General features: G+C 37.3%; 1 long non-coding RNA gene across 2 annotated transcripts; it reads right to left on the bottom strand.

Annotated features, from left to right (window-relative positions):
- Window positions 1–4,281: 4,281 nt before the first annotated feature.
- On the bottom strand, window positions 4,282–15,894 carry LOC132053642 (uncharacterized). 2 transcript variants are annotated; one of them, XR_009414196.1, is made up of 3 exons: window positions 15,698–15,894; window positions 15,301–15,489; window positions 4,282–4,729 (listed from the first exon to the last, which is right to left on the bottom strand). It is a non-coding gene; the product is annotated as an uncharacterized LOC132053642 (long non-coding RNA). The 2 variants fall into 2 exon arrangements; XR_009414197.1 differs by having other exon boundaries at window positions 15,301–15,484.
- Between the last annotated feature and the right edge of the window lie 2,946 nt (window positions 15,895–18,840).

Below are 18,840 nucleotides of genomic sequence, written 5' to 3'. Positions count from 1 at the left end.
ATCCTAACACTTGAATCTCTTGATTTTGACCTTTTCAATCCTTGATTTCACTTGGGTTTGGTTGGATAAGTTTAGGAGAAGGTTCTAGAGCTTTAATGGACCTCGGGAAATGTTAAAATGAGCAAAAATGAACACGGGTCGAGATTATATATAAAAAGAAATCTAGTAACGACTCAGATCTACTGTCCATTTTTACGGACCGTAAAAATTATATGGTCCGTATAATTGGACCGTAAATTCTGACCAGTGGCTCACTCCTTCTGGAACCAATTTACGGTGGGAGTCAACCACATATATGGTCCGTAAAAATTATACGGTCCGTATATCTCACCGTAAAACCCACCTTTCCTGAAACATATTCTCATCGGTTTGTTCAACCTTTAATCCTCTCAATACGTGCTAAACATGAACTTAACCCCTTATAACTATAAGATAAACTCTTCTAATCTCATTTAACCTTGATAATTCTTGTATCCAAGACGAGAACCACTAATACACGATGAATCTCAATGTACAAAGCCACGAGGTGTAACAAGTAATGGCACTTGCGACTTGTTCATATGAGTGACAAGGGATTGTCTTTGTTGAGCAAGCAGAATTTGTTGGATGGGTACAAAATCAAGCTTTATTTTTTTTGAGCATCTTTTGTTTCGCAAGGAAACAGGGTGAAGTTCACCAAGAAGGCAGAGCACAAGACCAAAGACAAGTTAGATTATACACATTCAGGCTTGTGGGGTCCAAACAGAGTTCCCTCCACGAGTGGTGCTAGGTATTTTATGAATTTGATTGGCGATTATTCAAGAATGGTATGGGTGTATTTTCTGCAAATAAAAGATGGGGCATTTCCGACATTTGCTAAATGGAAGATGGTGGTTGAGATGGAGATAGAAATAAAAGTTAAGTATCTTTAGGCCGTCAATGGGTTGGAATTTTACAAATCAGAGTTCAATGATTTCTGCAAGCGAGAGGACATTGTGAGACACCGCACTTGTATTGTATTACCACAACATAATGGTTTTGCAAAACATATGAACATAACATAGGGAACGAAACATGCTTCCACACTTATGTGTAATAATTATAAAATTAAGAAAATACTACTTCAAAATTATTTGCGAAATTTAGTGTTAATAATAGGCTAATCCTTTTGGTAAGTTATTAAGGACTAAGAAGCATAGTGAAATTAATAAAAGAAAAAAGGAGAGCCAAATTTTGGTGTTAACAATCATTATGGAAACAAAACCTATCATAACTTATATTAATTTACAGTTACATACAAGGACAACTCATTTGATTTTTTTCAAAAGGTAAGAAATTATATAATTCAATGGTGACAAATTAATGAAATGATCAAGTTAAAATGTGAGACAAAATAATTTAAACTATCAAGATTAATGATAGTAATAGTTTATTTACCCATTCTATGATATAGATTTTCTTACTAAAATTATATTTTTGGTATGTTTTTAAAATTGAGAGATTTTGGTTTAATTTTGAGTTCTGTCAAATCTATTGTAAACTAATATATAGAAGGTTATTTACAAGATTCCTAAATATTATCTTGTAAGAACACCTCACGCCAACTATTAAAATCCTTCTTTGTTCCTCTACTTTTCACCCCTCAATTGCATTCTCTATTCCTTTGTCTATACATCTTCTCCACTTTGGAGATCATATTGCAACTTTCTTTTATGTCCCCCAAAAACAATTCTCAAATGCATGCCCAAGATCCGATACCCAAAAAGTGCAGGCGCAAATTACTACTCTAGGCTCTCGAGAAGAAAAAAAATTATTTGAAGCTCATGTAGAGACAATTAATTTATTTTATGTTTGTGTATGATGTATGTGTTTGATAATATTTCTTCAATTACTGATTTATATTAGATTTGTAGGATTAAATCATATACTTATATTCTAACAATCATAGGGTATTGAATAAAAGATCAATCTAGATCTTATCGACGGTGCGAGAGATTGAATTGTTGACGGTAGCAACAGATCAAAGAGAAAGCTTTGCTGTGGAAACTTTATCGACTAAAATCTAAAAAGACATAGTGAGGAGTGATAAACCATAACCAACAAATTTTTGCTAGTACTCTTCAAGGCCCATCTAGGAGTATAGCAAATCCAAAAGACAAATGCAGGACACAATCAGGATTTCCGCCACTTAATATTATGTTCATATCATGAAATTTGAACTTAAAAGAGAGCAGCACTAACCTTGCTATGAACATTGTTGGAAATCTCGATCGTGTCCTGCATTTGAATTTTGGATTTGTTACACTCCCAGATAGGCCCTAAGGCAGTACTAGAAGAAAGTTATTGGTTATGGTTGATCGCTCCTCACTATTGCATTTCAGATTTTGGTCGATAAAGTTCCCACCGTGAAGATTTCTCTTGGATCTGTTGCTACCTTCAACAATTTAATCTCTCGCACCATCGACAAGATCAAGGCTGCTCTGCACTTTCTATTAGTCTTTTTGTATTAGTTCTATATCTCTCAAAATTATCTGACGTTTATTAGTTTACTATTTGAAAGAATTATGTATTTATTCACGAAATAGTAATATATTAAATTATAGAACTCATAATGTTGATTGATTATTTACTTTTAAGGAGGTAATATGTGTATTTTGATAATATTGTTTAAGAAATTGTAATTTGTTTGCAAGTTAAGATATATAGTTGATTTGTATCTCATGATAACTTTATATCACGCTCAAAAACCCTGGTGAGAAGACCAGCACTCGGTGCCTTAACTTGATTGAGCAAATCATGCTCGATGAATCTGATAAGTTTGAAAACATTTGAAAGGAATTATATAATATAAATCTTTCCATAAAGCTTTTTTTTTGTATAAAACTGTGAAATACTTTTTCTTCAAAACATGCATTTAATAAGAGCCAAACAACTATAAACCCATGACATTAAAATATTTATAGCATGAGTGACAATAGTTTATGAAGTCTCTACTACATGATCTGAGCTAAATAGAAGTATCAGGACAAGGCCCCAGCGTACCCAAAACTGCTATACAAATAGCATATGACATGATAAGACCCTGACTGGTAGTAGGGCTCACTGACTACAGTTGATAGTCTGAATGTAATGCTTACTGAAAGAGTATGTCCCCTAAATGCCTGTACCTGCATCGTGAAAATTTCCCATGACAAATAAAGGGGCATAAGTATTATGGAATAATACTTGTTTGTAAGACATAAATAACAAAATAAAGGGATAACCCTGACATGAAGTAAACTTAAGGAAGAGATTGTTACACCTTGGAAATTTCGTGTCGTTTGAATTTATGGGTAAACTAACACAAGCCTAAAGTGGACATGAAACTCTTATAAGGTTAAGGAAGGTATATAATAATTCTAAGTATGTACCTTAAGGTTTCGGAGTCATATGAATCGGGGAAATTAAGTTTGTTAAAGAAATTGGAGTTTGAGTCATGTTTTGGGAAGATTTCTTATCATTTGAGTTATACGTTGCTTAGCATTGCCTTGAGGGGGAGCTAAAGGGCCCCTTAGATGTTTAATGAAGTTTTATGCAAGTGACAAGAAGGTTCCATAAGCATTGGAGGTCAAACGAATCGAAAAGAACGCATTTTCGCGAAAATCAGAGTTTGTAGACCAGTCGGCTGTAAACTGAGTTTCCTGTGCAGTAAACTAGCCGCAAACTCACCAAATAGGTAGCCTTCATTTCCCAACTCCTCCACAAGGAGAGGAGGGGATATGCAGTCGCATATCCAATATGCTGAGCCGCATCTCCACTGCAAATTGATGCGCGGGGGAGGGGGGGCGACTTTGGCACCTTTTTAAATCCCTAAATGTTATTTCATTTCGTCCAATTTCTATAAATCAATTGAGAGATTCAAGATTTTTTTTTCCAAAAGATTTATTTGAGTATACGTCCAAAAACTTCTGAGTGGTTCGTTGTATTTTGTTAATAAGACCTCATAATGCTATTGCACAACGTATTGATATGCCTAACGCACATGCATCAAACCGGTTTTTCACTTCCTAAACTTCCTCTTCTTCTTTTACAATTAAATAATAGTAATAGTTACATGACAACTCAAGTTTGTTCTTCATAAAATATCTATCTATCTACTTATATTATATTAAAAATGAGAACCCCAATACTAAACAAATGATTTCTAAAGGACTGTGTCTTTTTAATAAATACTCCTAATAACTAAATGTTCTCTGTCATGCCCAAAATCTGGGGAGCGAGATCGGAACACGGTGCCTTACTTGACCCCCAGCATACCATCTGTAACTCATGAACTCTAGACATACATACAACAATCTGGGCCAAAAAGGCCAACTGTAAGTAAAACATGAAATCTCAGGCCGAAATCTGGAACTCTGTAAATGACAAACATCTCTTTGAATGGGATCATCCCAATGTATATACATAACATATCTGTATGGTCTGACAAGGCCACTTCACATATACAAACAACAAAACCCAAAACAAGATATAAACAAGAGCTGACAAGGTCACCATGCTGATATATTGAATATACAAGAAACCTCTACAAGCCTCTAAGAAGATCAAACTATATTGTGGTTAGGACAGGGTTCCGGCCTACCCATCATCTCCATATGCACAAAGCAATACTAACTCTGGACCTGGTAACTCCTGATGAAGTGGAGCTTACCAATCAAGCAGATATTCTGCATTATCTACTGGGAAGGTCTCTCTATCTGTCTATCAGAACCTGCAAGCATGAAATACAACGCCCCCAGTAAAGGGACGTCAGTACGAATAATGTACCGAGTATGTAAGGCAATTGAATAACTGAAACTGATATATGAAAACAACTGAGAATCAAAGATAATCTAGAATTACACTTACCTACTCTGACTCATCTCTTATATAATATAATATAATAGTATAGCTATCTCTGTCTGACCTTATAAGGCTCGGTATATCTCCGTGTAATAATAGTATATTTCTCTAGCTCATAGGTCGGGCATATCTCTCCAGCTCATAGGCCCGACATATCTCTCCAGCTCATAGGCTGGGCATACATAGAGTATATCTCTCCGACTTATAGGCCTGGCATATCTCTCCAGCTCATAAGCTGGGCATACATTTAATATATCTTTGTATAGCTCCGAAGGCAAATGTATGCAATTACGCTGTAAATGATATGTAAACCTAACCCTAGAGCTCATGAATATAAATAATGTATAAGTAAAACGTTGCTGGAAGGATATGAATTAAAATACTGGAACACTCTATACTCGTCTTACCGTACTGCACGACATCTCAACTTATCTGAATATGTTGTTAGACCATGGAACTATCATACTGTTCTGTCATCGTGTACTGGATTTGATTACTTACTTCTATTAAGTCATATACCCCTTAGGCTACATTGAGATGCAAGAGTGGCACTTACGTGGTCCACTGGAGACCGTCTGTAATGCTCACTTACAATCATGCATATCTAGTGGCTTGCAGGCGTAACATAATAGACCATGCGTACGGCTCACAACACTCAGGCTGGACTGTGCGTGCTACCGAGACCATCCACATCAACCCTTATAATGGACATGCGTTCATAGACCATCCATAGGGCTAATCATACATACTGTACACCTACACGTTCATAGTCCGTTCGAAGGGTTCATATCTTATACATCATCATACATGTGTCAATCAACGTCTATAAGTTAAGCTCTGATCTGTATGCTCATAAGCTTACAAGTAACTTGCTATCGCTAACTACTTACGATTTCATTAAACCTCTTATGATCATTCTTATTCATATTCCATTTTTACCTTACCACTGAGGAGTCGTAAAACTTCCTCAGGGAAAACATTTCTGGTTTGTTTTAACATTTTAATCTGATTTTAGAATTATATACCCTTCTGTGAGCTATGTGATACGTATAGCTCGGTTGTCTAATTATATAAACCATTATGCGATGTGTAATAATAAGTGGATTTTCCTATTACCGTTTTATAACCTTTTTCTTAACTTGTATCTCTCTTAGTTCAACTTATGAAATTGTTAATTAATGCACAAGAACCTACATGCTCACAATCTATCGGTTCATAGTCTCATTATGAAATTTAGCCTGTTCTGTAATCTCTATGACGCAATAGGAAACATGTCTTCATTTAACTCTTTATTGCCTTATGCATAGTCTCCTTTGACTTAGGAGTAACACAACCACCTTCGTGGTTTCTTATCAATCTCATAACCATATAACTATATATGTATTGATGAATTCTGGATATTGCAATACTTTATGGGTCGCACTCATTCTTCAAATTCTGTAAGTTATGTAATTCTCTTAACTCATTGTACTACTCGCATATAGCTTATTATGCTTAACTCTCAACTTCTTAGTATGGCAAGGCACTAGACTCTTGGAAGCTCTATTTGCCGCTAGAGGTTAATTCGAGGGAATTACCAGTAGGAAAGACTCATCTTTATCATACTACTATTCATAGTCCCGTAAACGAATCTCAACTCTCAGGCTGAAATACACACATCAAATCGTCCCTTAAATATCTCATAAGGAGGGCGCAATTTCTAAAACCATACCAAAAAGATGAAAGGAAATCTTACATACCTTCAATCATAGCCGTCCTTGACAACTCTGCAAGTCTCACCAATATGCTTGTCTACAAGATGGAAGCACAATCTTTCATTAACATAAGAAGCATAACGATAGCCGACAAGCGGCAACTAGCTTATATGAAATTGGACAGCACCTCCTATTTTTTCCTCTACTTTCCGCAAGCTCAAAATAACACTAACAATACAAGAAACACATTAAAAACATCATATGCAAGTTACTCCATCAATTTCTAGCCAAAACATAGCTCAATAACACCTCAAAACAGTCCACACGCCACAAGCACCTCAACTACAACTTTAAACCTTTATTTCACAAGTTCTTAATCAAACCACACTTCAAAGACTTCATTAAACTCTTATATATGTAGGAGAGGGTGAGTCTTACCTTAGAAGCACAAAAATCATCCCCCTTTACACCTTACTTCGACTTGAAGTAACTTAAATCTTACCACAACAAGGTAAGAATGTCACGTCCCAAATTGGGGAACGTACGGGCACCTACCTTTTTCCCACCTGGTAGGCGAACCCATCACTTATCACAATTCAAATTAAAAATAAAGTAAACCCAACCATCGAATTCATATATTAAGTCTAGAATAGATAAGTAATTAAGTGACGAAATAATACAAATAATCCCGAGTAATCTGGTCTAGGGCCGTACAAGAGCCACTACTACAAGTTTGAATATAGTCTAAAAAGTGGAATACTATCTCGGAATATCAAAATAAGACAAGTAAATAAGAAGAGGCATCCGGGCTGCGGATCGATCCATGTGCTCACCCTGGATGCTCGTTAGCAAAGCCTCAGGAATCAGCCACGAGGATAGGAAATCGACCCTGTCACATACTCTACACTCATAAAAGAATGCAGCAAGGTAGTATCAGTACAAATACTATATATTGGTAGGTATCATAGGCTGATAACAATTAGCCAACCATATATAAAGGAAGAGACCAGAAGATAAACATGCCCACAATCAAGTATCAATCAACACGGTCCAATAATATTATCACAAGTACAGAAAAATCACAGCCAAATCATAGCCTATGGTGAAGCACCTAAACACAAGTTTGCCAAGTTTTCCACAATTCTCCAGAATGATCACAACCCCAAGTACAACCCACGAACCTGATCAATAGATGCAAAATGAGATGATAATGATGAATGCATATGCAATGTAATGATACACACACGCTCCAGGCGGAATACCTCCAAGCCTTGATAGTCATGACCCATGGGGGACCTGCGAAGTCCATGTGCCTGCTACGGCGCATAGCAGGATTCAACATATATATATATATATATATATATGTTGCCGAACGTGCAACCCGGTCCAAAATATGTATAATATATGTTGCAGCGCGCAACCCGATCCAATATATGTGTAAAATATGTTGTGGTGCGCAACCTGATCCAAATGCATGAATATGAATGATATCAATGCCAATGAGAATCTATCTATATCAATTGTGCCACACATGGATACATATCACGAGAATCTATCAATATCAATTGTGCCACACATGAGCCCCTATCACAATATCACGAATAAATTACATCCTTCCTCTTTACAAGACAATACCAAATAAATGAGAGATACGGGTTCACAATCATGATAAGGAAACTCAACAGCAAGTCTAGTATCACGCACGTGGCAACAAGCTAATAGATCACAACAAAGCAACAAGCCACAATCAAACAGCACTATCAACCTAAGTAATCCATTCCAACTTCATACCCGAAGGCGCAACATGATTTCTCCAACAATCACTAACTCTAAATAGGCTTTTCTAACCAAAGTCTAACCATAAGGTAAGCCGTAACCTACCTAGTAGCCGAGTGGGAGCCACGAACAATCACACCTTTGCTTTGCCTTTTTGGAGAGCCTCCAAATACTCAAAGTCTATCCATAATATAATTCTAAGTTAGAATTAGGAAGAACAATACCCATATTGCTAGGCTATCTTTCGAATCAAAATCAACTATGGAAAAAGGGGGAAACGAGCCTACAAGGGTAAAACGGGTATTTTGAAAGTGAAATCGGTAACCCAACATTCTAAAAGTTCAATTCTACTATTCAATTGCTAGGTTAACTCAAAAATAGGTGAATTACATCATTCAAGTCAAAAACCCCAATTTGGGTATAAACCCTAACTTTCAATCTTCAATTTCATCAACAATAATGGAAGATTGAAGCCTATTAGTTACTAAATCATCAAATTCCATACTTAGATTAGGCAAATCCTCCAACAATTCCATTTAGAAAGACTTAAACTCAAATAATGAAATAGACATCAAAACCTATCTTTCCTCTTAAGTTCTATAGAAATTCTAGCATGGGTTCAAGCTTATGAAAGGTAAAGAAATGAATTCTAACTTACCCACAAGAGAAATCAGCCAAGAACTCTTCAAATCACCTCAAAAGATGCTTAGGAATAATATGAAGTGATTGGAAATGAAGGGTTTTAACTAGGCATTAAATAGGATTCTGGTCCTGTCATTCCCTGCAGCAGGTGAACCGTCTGTTACATCGGGACCGCCACAACAGCCTACACTTTCTTTGCAACGAGTCCGCCACAGCGGACTACCAGCTTTTGTAATAACTCACCAACATCCCCTTAAACTCTCCGTAGCGGACCAGGCCTCACTACAGCGGGTCCACTACACCGTAACTGGTGCCGCTACGGCGGACACCAGAGACTTGAATTTCCTGGTTTTTCACTATCTCAATCCCGAAATCCGACAATCACTCGAGACTTCACAGATACAAACCAGACATGGATTCACACATAAAAATAGGCTACAGAGTCACTCGCGGTTTCGGAATTCCCAATGGAGGTCTGTTTGACCGGATCAACACCCAATGGCCAAATACTAACTTTCCAACCAATACCCAGAAACGCTCCCAAGTGCCTTGGGAGTCGAACCAAACATCCCGCCAAGTCACAATTGACCATTCGAACCTCTCAAAATTGACAGATTTTCGAACAAGGTCCGTTTACTCAAAAGTCAACTATTGGTCAAACATTTTTTTGCTTTAAGGCTCTATTTCACAAAAGACATCATAAATATCGCCTGATCACCTCGGGAATCATACCACCCATCCCCGCGGGTCAAAATCATACTAATAGGGCTTAGGGAAAGGTCAACAGGGTAGATGGGTCAAAAGTCCTATAATGACCAAACGGTCGTTATAAAGAACAAGCTTTCTCTTGCACTTCTATGATCTCCAAGGGAAAACCACTTTGATTTCTTTTAGAACGTTACTTAGATTATAGGGAGATGTCTTGGGAGTATTTTGGAGGTGTTTAGGATCAGAAATTGTAGGCAATGAGGTCCCAAAGACGTTCCACCGCTTTATATAAAACTGGATAAGTTTCCGCTGACTATGTGGGTCCCAAAGGGGGTTACTTGCGTAGTTTCACAAAAATGCAAATATCTCTCTACTCTGACGTCGTATCGACAAAAGATTTAATGCATTGGAAACTAGACTCATAAAGATTCAATTTGATGGGTGGACCACCATTTAACTCCAAGTAGATTGGTAGAAAAGCTCAGTGACATCTGACCCAAATTTCAGCGAACTTATGAACGTAACTTGCGACGATCTTTGTCGACTTCCGTTTTGCAACTTGCTTGATTCCAAAACTTAACATACGAATATTATATGATTCAAATGCCTCATAACATGAACTACTTACTATGTTAATCACCCCTAGTCTTACCCCGAAAGTATTAGTTATAATATTCCTAACTTGCCGACTTTCGACGAAACTTATTTTCTTCGATTCATTTAACGTCTAAACCTTCCAACAGTGCTATACGTGGTTTTAAACACTTACAAACTTGAGAATAGTATTTCTCTCTGAGCTTACATCGACTAACTTATGATGCACTTCAACGTACAAAGTAACATCATTCCCCCCTTGAGAACATTCGTCCTCGAATTTTAAACTTACACGCGTACTAGTCTCGTGGCTCAACGGGCTTACACTGAAGCTCTGGTATAGTGCCTGCTATCTAGGCAATTATTCTTGTGAGCATATCTGAAACTCATGGTATTCCCCCCTTTAGGCTTCTTTCTTGCACTAAAACTTATCGTCAAAACTCTTTCGAACTTATGATTTTTGCTATATTCCATCTCATGATCTATGCCATTCTACTCTTATAACTCAATCGTAACTAAGCAGTTTATGTTTCATCATAATTTGCACCTTGGTTAGTATCACTAGGTTCCCTTATTTAACCAAAAGCTATTCCTACATTCCTTATCATACATGTATTAACCTAAGCCCTTTATTGCTATCTCGTCATAATTCATCTTAAGGCGACTCATTCTAACTTCATATACCATTCTAAATGTTCCAATCTTTCTAGTACATCCTCTATTCTTAGCCGATCATATAAGATACGAATGCTCTACCACTACATAACCTTATTTATTGAAAATGATAACATACCTAGGTGCCTTTATGACGGTGACTCAATGTGTATTATTGTCTCCCTATCCTAATGTCGGGCAATCTCACGCTATGTACCCCAGGATTCCACATCTAAAACAAGTATCTAAGCCTCGTAGGCATGGTCTAGTATGTCTCCTCCTGCACTGCTGGTAACATAGCGGAGGCGACGGTATCTGTCTAGTACTTTCCTAACCCTGCACTCCTTATGCCATCGATCTGTGACTTGCCCCTGATGGGCCACCTTGGTCATATCTAGAACCATGACATCCGTATGAACTATTTCCCATTTGGGCTACAGAATGACCCCTTTTCATTGACTTTTTCTGGGACCTACTTAATGGATCTCTATACTATCTAATTACCTTACTCCTCTTACTCTGTTGTTCACCTCGAACTTGGTCTATCTACTGCTGCTGCCTACGCTCTTTTAGGTTATGAGAAAAGGCTTGAATACGTTAAATATCCATATTGTCATTCAAAGGTTCCTTGGTGCAATCATCTATCAGATGCGGCTAAATACCCGCTATAAATTGATGTTCTCTAGATTGCATCATATCCACAATCGATGGAGCATATCTGGCCAATGAGTCAAACCGAAGACTATATTCTCAGACAATCATATGGCCCTATTTAAGGGCCAAGAACTGATCAACTCTGGCCTCCAAAATCTCCAGTGGAAGGTAATGATCTAGGAAAGTCTCTGAAAACTCTCCCTACTCAGCTAGGGGTGCATCCGATCCCCTGGACCATTCCTATGCCTCATACCATAGAACCACTATACCTCGCAGCCTAAAACCTGTCAATTTTGCTACCTCAATCCCCTGAGCATGCATGACTTTGAATATTCTGTACAGCTGATTAATGAAATTCTAAGGGTGATCATCCTGATTTGTCCCTGAGAACTCTGCGGGACTTAACCCGATAAGCTCTCTAACTCTAGAACTTCCCGGCCCTTATAGGGGTCCCGTATTAGCTGGCACTCTAGTATGTTGCTAGTCCTGAGCGGCTACTAACTGCGTCAATAACTGTATTGCTCTTTGGTATCCTGATCTGATGAAACTGAGGGAGGAACTATAAATGTTGGAGCTCTATAAGGCTCCTCAGGTACTGGTGGGGGGATACTTTAGAAGGAGACTCGTCCTGATTCTCAAATCGATCAACATCAGTCAGCAGTGGCTTACTCGTACTCACCCTCTCAACTACTTTAGCCTTCTGGCTAGTTGCAGCTTTTCCTGTCACAGGCATATCTGTACAACATAATCAGACATGAGTTATATTTGACTTCTTATGACTCAGCTCCGTAGCACGATGCGGATCCGAAAGAAGGGTAACCAATTTCTAAATGCCCTGTAGCCTCCTGATTATAAATGTCGTGCAGAACACATTCATAAGTAAGGCTCTACTAGACATGACTTTGTAGACTCCCTAAGACACGATCTACTCTGATACCAAGTTTGTCACGCCCCAAATCTGGGAAGCGAGACCAGGACCCAGTGCCATACTTGACCCCGAGTGTACCATCTATAGCTCATGAACTCTAGACATACATACAACAATCTGGGCCAACAAGGCCAACTGTAAGTAAAACATGACATCTCAAACCGATACAGTCGAACCATGAAACTCCGTAAATGACAAACATCTCTCCAAATGGGATCAGCCCAATGTATACATAACATATCTGAATGGCCCGACAAGGCCACTTTGCATATCTGCAAATAGCAAAACCCAAAACAAGATATAAACGAGGGACAAAAAGGACACCATGATGATATACTGAATATACAGGACACGTCTACAAGCCTCTAAGAAGATCAAACTGTACTGTGGTTGGGACAGGGCCCCGGCCCCCATCATCTCTATATACACAAAGAAATACTAACTATGGACCTGGTAACTCCGGATGAAGTGGAGCTTACCAATCAGTTGATACTCTGCACTGTCTACTAAGAAAGTCTCTCTGCATGTCTATAAGAACCTGCAGGTATGAAATACAGCGCCCCCGGCAAAGGGACATCAGTACGAATAATGTACTGAGTATGTAAGGCAACTGAATAACTGAAACTGATATATGAAATCAACTGAGAATCAAAGATACTCTGGAATTACATTTACCTGCTCTAACTCATCTCTTATATAATATAATAGTATAGATATCTCTGTCTGGCCTTATGAGGCTCAATAATTCTCCCCGTGAAGAGGTGATGGTGTAATACTGAAATAGGACTTAGATTCTCAAAAGGTAACATCCATGCTGATGAAGGTTCTCTGGGAAGGAGGGTGATAACATTTGTACCCTTTCCGTTTTGGAGAATACCCAATAAAGACACACTTAAGAGCTCTAGGATCAAGTTTTTCGGAGTTCCTAGTGTGAACAAAGCAAACACATCCAAATATCTTGGGAGGAGCAATATAGTTATTTCTACCCTTTAAAGCTTCCAAAGGACTCTGAAAGTTGAGAGTTTTAGGTGGCATTCTATTGATGAGATAGGCAGCTACTAGAATGGCATCTCTGTGTAATAATAGAATATCTCTCCAGCTCATAGGCCGGGCATATCTCTCCAGCTCATAGGCCGGGGATATCTCTCCAGCTCATAGGCTGAGCATATATATAGTATATCTCTGTATAGCCCCGAAGGCAAATGTATGCGATGATGCAGTAAATGATATGTATACCTAACTCTGGAGCTCATGAATATACATAATATATAAGTAAAACTTTGCTGGAAGGATATGAATTAACATACTGGAACACTATATACTCGTCTTACCATACTGCGGGACATCAACACTATATACTCGTCTTACCATACTGCGGGACATCTGAACTTGTATGAATATGCTTTCATACTGTGGAACTATCATACTATTTTTTCATCGCATACTGGATTTAATTACTTACATCTGTTAAGTCATATGCCCCTTAGGCTACATTGAAATACAAGAGCGGCGCTTATGCGTTTCAGTGGAGACCATCTGTAAGGCTCACTTACATGCATATCTAATGGCTCATACGTGTAACATAATATACCGTCCGTACGGCTCACAACACTCGGTCTGAACTGCGTCCAACTGAGACCTTCCACATCAACCCTTATAATGCACCTATGTGTTCATAAACCGTCTATAGGGCTAATCTTACATACTGTACACCTACGGGTTCATAGTCTGTCTGTACAGTTCGTATCTTATACATCATCAACTTTATAATAACATGCAAGCGTCAATCGACGTCTATATGTTAAGGTCTGATCTGTATGCTCACAAACTTATAAGTAACTTGCTGTCGCTAACAACTTATGGTCTCATTAAACCTCTTGCGATCATTCTTATTCGTATTCCACTTTTACCTTACCACCGAGGAGTCGTGTAACTACTTTAGGGAAGGCGCTGTTGTCTTTTTTATCATTATAGTCTGATTTTAGAATTATACGATTCCACACTTCTGTGAGCTATGTGATACCTATAGTTCATTGGTCTAATTATGCAAACCATTATGCGATGGGTCACAATAAGCGGATTCGCCTATCACCGTTTTATGACCATTTTCTGAACTTGTATATCTCTTAATTAAACTTACGATCTATTTCAGGAAATGCTACGATTCTTTTTTTTATAAACTATATAATAGGTTTAGCTTGTTGAATTGCTTATATAAAATTGTTAATCAATGCACAAGAAGCTGCGAGCTCACAATCTCTCGGTTCATAGTCTCATTACGGAATTTACCCTGTTCAGTAATCTCTATGACTCAATAGGCAACATATGCCGCAATTTAACTCTTTATTGCCTTTTGTATTGTCTCCTTTGACTTAGGAGTAACACAACCAACTTCGTGGTTTCTTATCAATCTCGTAACCATTTAGCTATATATGTATTAATGAATTCTGGATATTGCAATACTTTACGGGTCGCACTTATTCTTCATATTTTGTAAGTTATGTGATTCGCTTAACTCATTGTACTACTCTCATATAGCTTATTCTACTTAACTCTTAACTCTTTAGTACGGCAAGGCGCTAGACTCTCAGGAGATCTATTTGCTGCTAGAGGTTAATCTGAGGGAATTACTACTAGGAACGACTCATCTTTATCATACCACTATTCATAGTCTTGTAGACGAATCTCAACTTTTAGGCTGAAATGCATACATCAAATCATCCCCTTGAAGATCTTATAATGAGGACGTAAGTTCTGGAATCATGCCAAAATGATGAAATGAAATCTTACATACCTTCAACCATAGGCGTCCTTCACAACTCCGCAAGCGACTCACCAATACGCTAGTCTACAAGATGGAAACACAATCTTTTATTAACATAAGAAGCATAACGACCACTGACAAGTGGCAACTTGCTTATACGAAATTGGATAGCACCTCCCCTCTTTTCCTCTACTTTCCGCAAGGTCAAAACTACACTAAAAACACAAGAACAACATTAACAACATCATAATAAAGTTACTCCATCAATTTCCAACCAAAACATAGCTCAGTAAACCTCAAACATTTCAAACGCCACAAGAACCTCAACTACAACTTTCAACCTTTATTTCACAAGTTCTTAATCAAACCACACTTCAAAGACTTCATTAAACTCATATATATGTAGGAGAGGGTGAGTCTTACCTTAGATGCACAAAAAGCATCCCGCCTTACACCTTACTTCGGCTTGAAGTAACTTTAATCCACCACAACAATGAAAGAACAAGCTTTTTCTTACACTTCTATGATCTCCAAGGGAAAACCACTTTTATTTCTTGTAGAACTTTATTTAGATGAGAGGGAGATGTCTTAGGCGTATTTTGGAGGTGCTTAGGATCAGAAATGGTGAGAAATGAGGTCCCAAAGATGTTCCACCACTTTATATACAACTGGATATGTTTCCACCGACTATGTGGGTCCCACATGGGTCTTCCTGCGTAATCTCGTGAAAACGCGAATATCTCACTATTCCGATGTCATATCGACGAATAGTTTAATGAGATAGAAACTAGACCCTTGGACGTTTAATTTGGTGGGTGGATCACCCCATATATCTAAGTAGATTGGAAGAAAAGCTCAGTGACATCTTACCCAAGTTTCAGCGAACTTATGAATGTAACTTGCGACGACCTTTGTCGACTTCCGTTTTACAACTCGCTTGACTTCAAAACTTAACATACGAATATTACACAATTCAAATGCTGCATAACATGACCTCCTTATCATGTTAAGAACCCCTAGTCTTACCCCGAAAGTATGGGTTATAATATTCCCAACTTGCCGACTTTTGATGAAATTTATTTTCTTCGATTCATTTAACATCTAAACCTTCCAAAATGTGATATACATGGTTTTAAACACTTATAAACTTGAGATGTTCTTGCTCTCCGAGGTTACGTCGACTAACTTATGATGCACTTCAACATACAAAAATACGGGATGTAACATTCTGAGTGACCGAAAATATTCGCAATTAAACATCCCTCACTACTAAAGAACATGACCCTTATTTAAAGGACATCACTGCTACCCATGCATTCCTAAGGTTTGTTATCAAGTTGAACAATAATAGAATTCATTTTTCTTGAGGGCTTTTGCATTAAGGACTCAATTCTTCATCCCTTCTTGTGAAAGAATTTAATCAATCGTATAAATCCTTTTATATATTTAGTGTACTGTGAGGCCAAATATAATTATGTACACGTTAGTTTTTAAAAAATCTTTTGCCATTTTCGTAATTTTTATTTTATTTTATTTTATTTATTTTTTTGAAAAAAAATTGATTTTGATATCTCTAAAGAAGCTTTTGTAAAAACATTAATTATTGGCGGAACACTTATTATTTTACCGAATTTGCCTTGGTGCATTCAAAACTAATCGCTCAACGTAGACTAGAAGGTTTAATTGAGTGATGCACATCCTACAAATTTTGTTTTCCCACATAGGCATGAAACCTTTCAAAGACTGCCATAAATAAGTAGTAATAATGGTGGAATATATATGTAACTGAGGGCTACTTAGGAGTGTTGAAGAATTTTATAAATAAAGGTTTGAAAGGTTATAGTGATTGCTCTAGAGCATGAAAATTCTTTAAGTCCAACTCCATTAAATTTTAAAATTATAATAACTCGTGAAATTTGCTCTTGAGATTATCCTCTTAATAATTAAATAGAGTTAATAAGTTTTGCTTCTTCTCGACATCCCTTTTGTAATGAATATCGCAAAAGATATATATATATATATATATATATATATATATATATATATATATATATATATGGACATCTACTAAACAATCAAAGGATAGAGGAGGCTGGGAAATCGATTTAAAGAATGAGATGCGCACATTACTACAGGTAATGTACAACCAAATAAATTTAAGTAATGGAGAGAGATTTTTTAATTCTCTTTGCTTTTTTCCTCTGAAACTATGAATGAACAGTTGTTAAATTAAATTGTTTAGATTTACAATAGAAAGATTTTATTAATCAAATTCTAATCGATTAATGGTGTTATTGTTTGTCTTAAGTTTATCAAGCAACCTATTCCAAATAAATTGTAGCAACAGAGTTTTATTAGACTTTTTTGTGAGTCAAATAAACATTTTCTTTGACAATAGTTTTTAAAAATTTTTAATTTTAGTTCTAAAGTTATAACACATTTATGAAATTGACGGTTTTACGCATAACACATACATTAGAATAGAAATAGCGAGGCTTAAATATTATTTCAGAACAGATCAATCAACTATGAGAAGATAATTATACCAAAATAGAATTGTTATTGTTATAACTGAACGATAAAAAGAAGATAAAGTTGGCCAAGCATGTTGCTTTCGACATCTCTATATTAGAGCAATCAAATTTCAGAAAGGAGGATACAGAAAATTTAATCTATAGCATGATGGCTGGAAGAACAACAATAGAGTGATTGGAGAGTATATGATATAGGTTGTGTGTCCACCAAATAATGTATGAGGGACCTGTTTGTGTACCAGTTCCCTTATGCAATGCAGTATGTAAAGGACACATGATGTTACCGTGGAAAACTTCTTACTCAAGGGATTAAAAATCACAACCTACCCCAGTAGGATTTCAACTCCACTACACGAGCAACTTCATATTACAACCTATTGTAAGCTGGAAACTAACTCTCATAATCCCTCAACCCTTACAATAGTAGCAACCTAGGAACTAACTCCTACAGTCCCTCCACCTTTGCAATACACCGATTGCAAACACCTCCACTTGACTAACTCTAGCCAAGGAAACTAAGGTTGAGTACCTCTAGCCAAACCCAACTAATACACCTTAGACTGCACACTAGACAAAGGGTACCACTTAATAGATTGAAAGGTAAACTACCCAACAACTACTAAGAATTTGAAATACCTACAAAAGCTTCTTATAAGAGAAGAGTAGGTTTACAAGTTAAAGCACAAACGAACAAACACTCACAACAGTAAAGAACTTAGACTATAACTTGTGTCTGGATGAGGTTCTTCAACTTGTAGGTGACTTTGTTCTTGAGAGATCTTGAGAAGCTGTGTCGGCGTAGATTTTGCACAATTTGGATTAGGTTTTTCAAGTCTACTCAATATGTTTCCATCATGTTGTATATATAGTGGGAGCATGTGGGGTGAAAAGAGACCACTCTTCAATTTTGACCTAAAGCATGGGCCAGCTCACTGTTGTACTTGTGTGCAGCAAGTGGCTCGGCTTTATAGTTCCTCGCCGATAGTGCAAGGTGCATAGAGAGAGCGGTTACGGACACTGTGTCTCTATCTA

This window comes from Lycium ferocissimum, chromosome 4 (assembly GCF_029784015.1).
Source record: "Lycium ferocissimum isolate CSIRO_LF1 chromosome 4, AGI_CSIRO_Lferr_CH_V1, whole genome shotgun sequence".
Classification (NCBI taxonomy): domain Eukaryota; kingdom Viridiplantae; phylum Streptophyta; class Magnoliopsida; order Solanales; family Solanaceae; genus Lycium; species Lycium ferocissimum.
The sequence above is the reverse complement of the archived record's forward strand: the minus strand, read 5'-3'. Positions and strand labels throughout refer to the sequence as shown.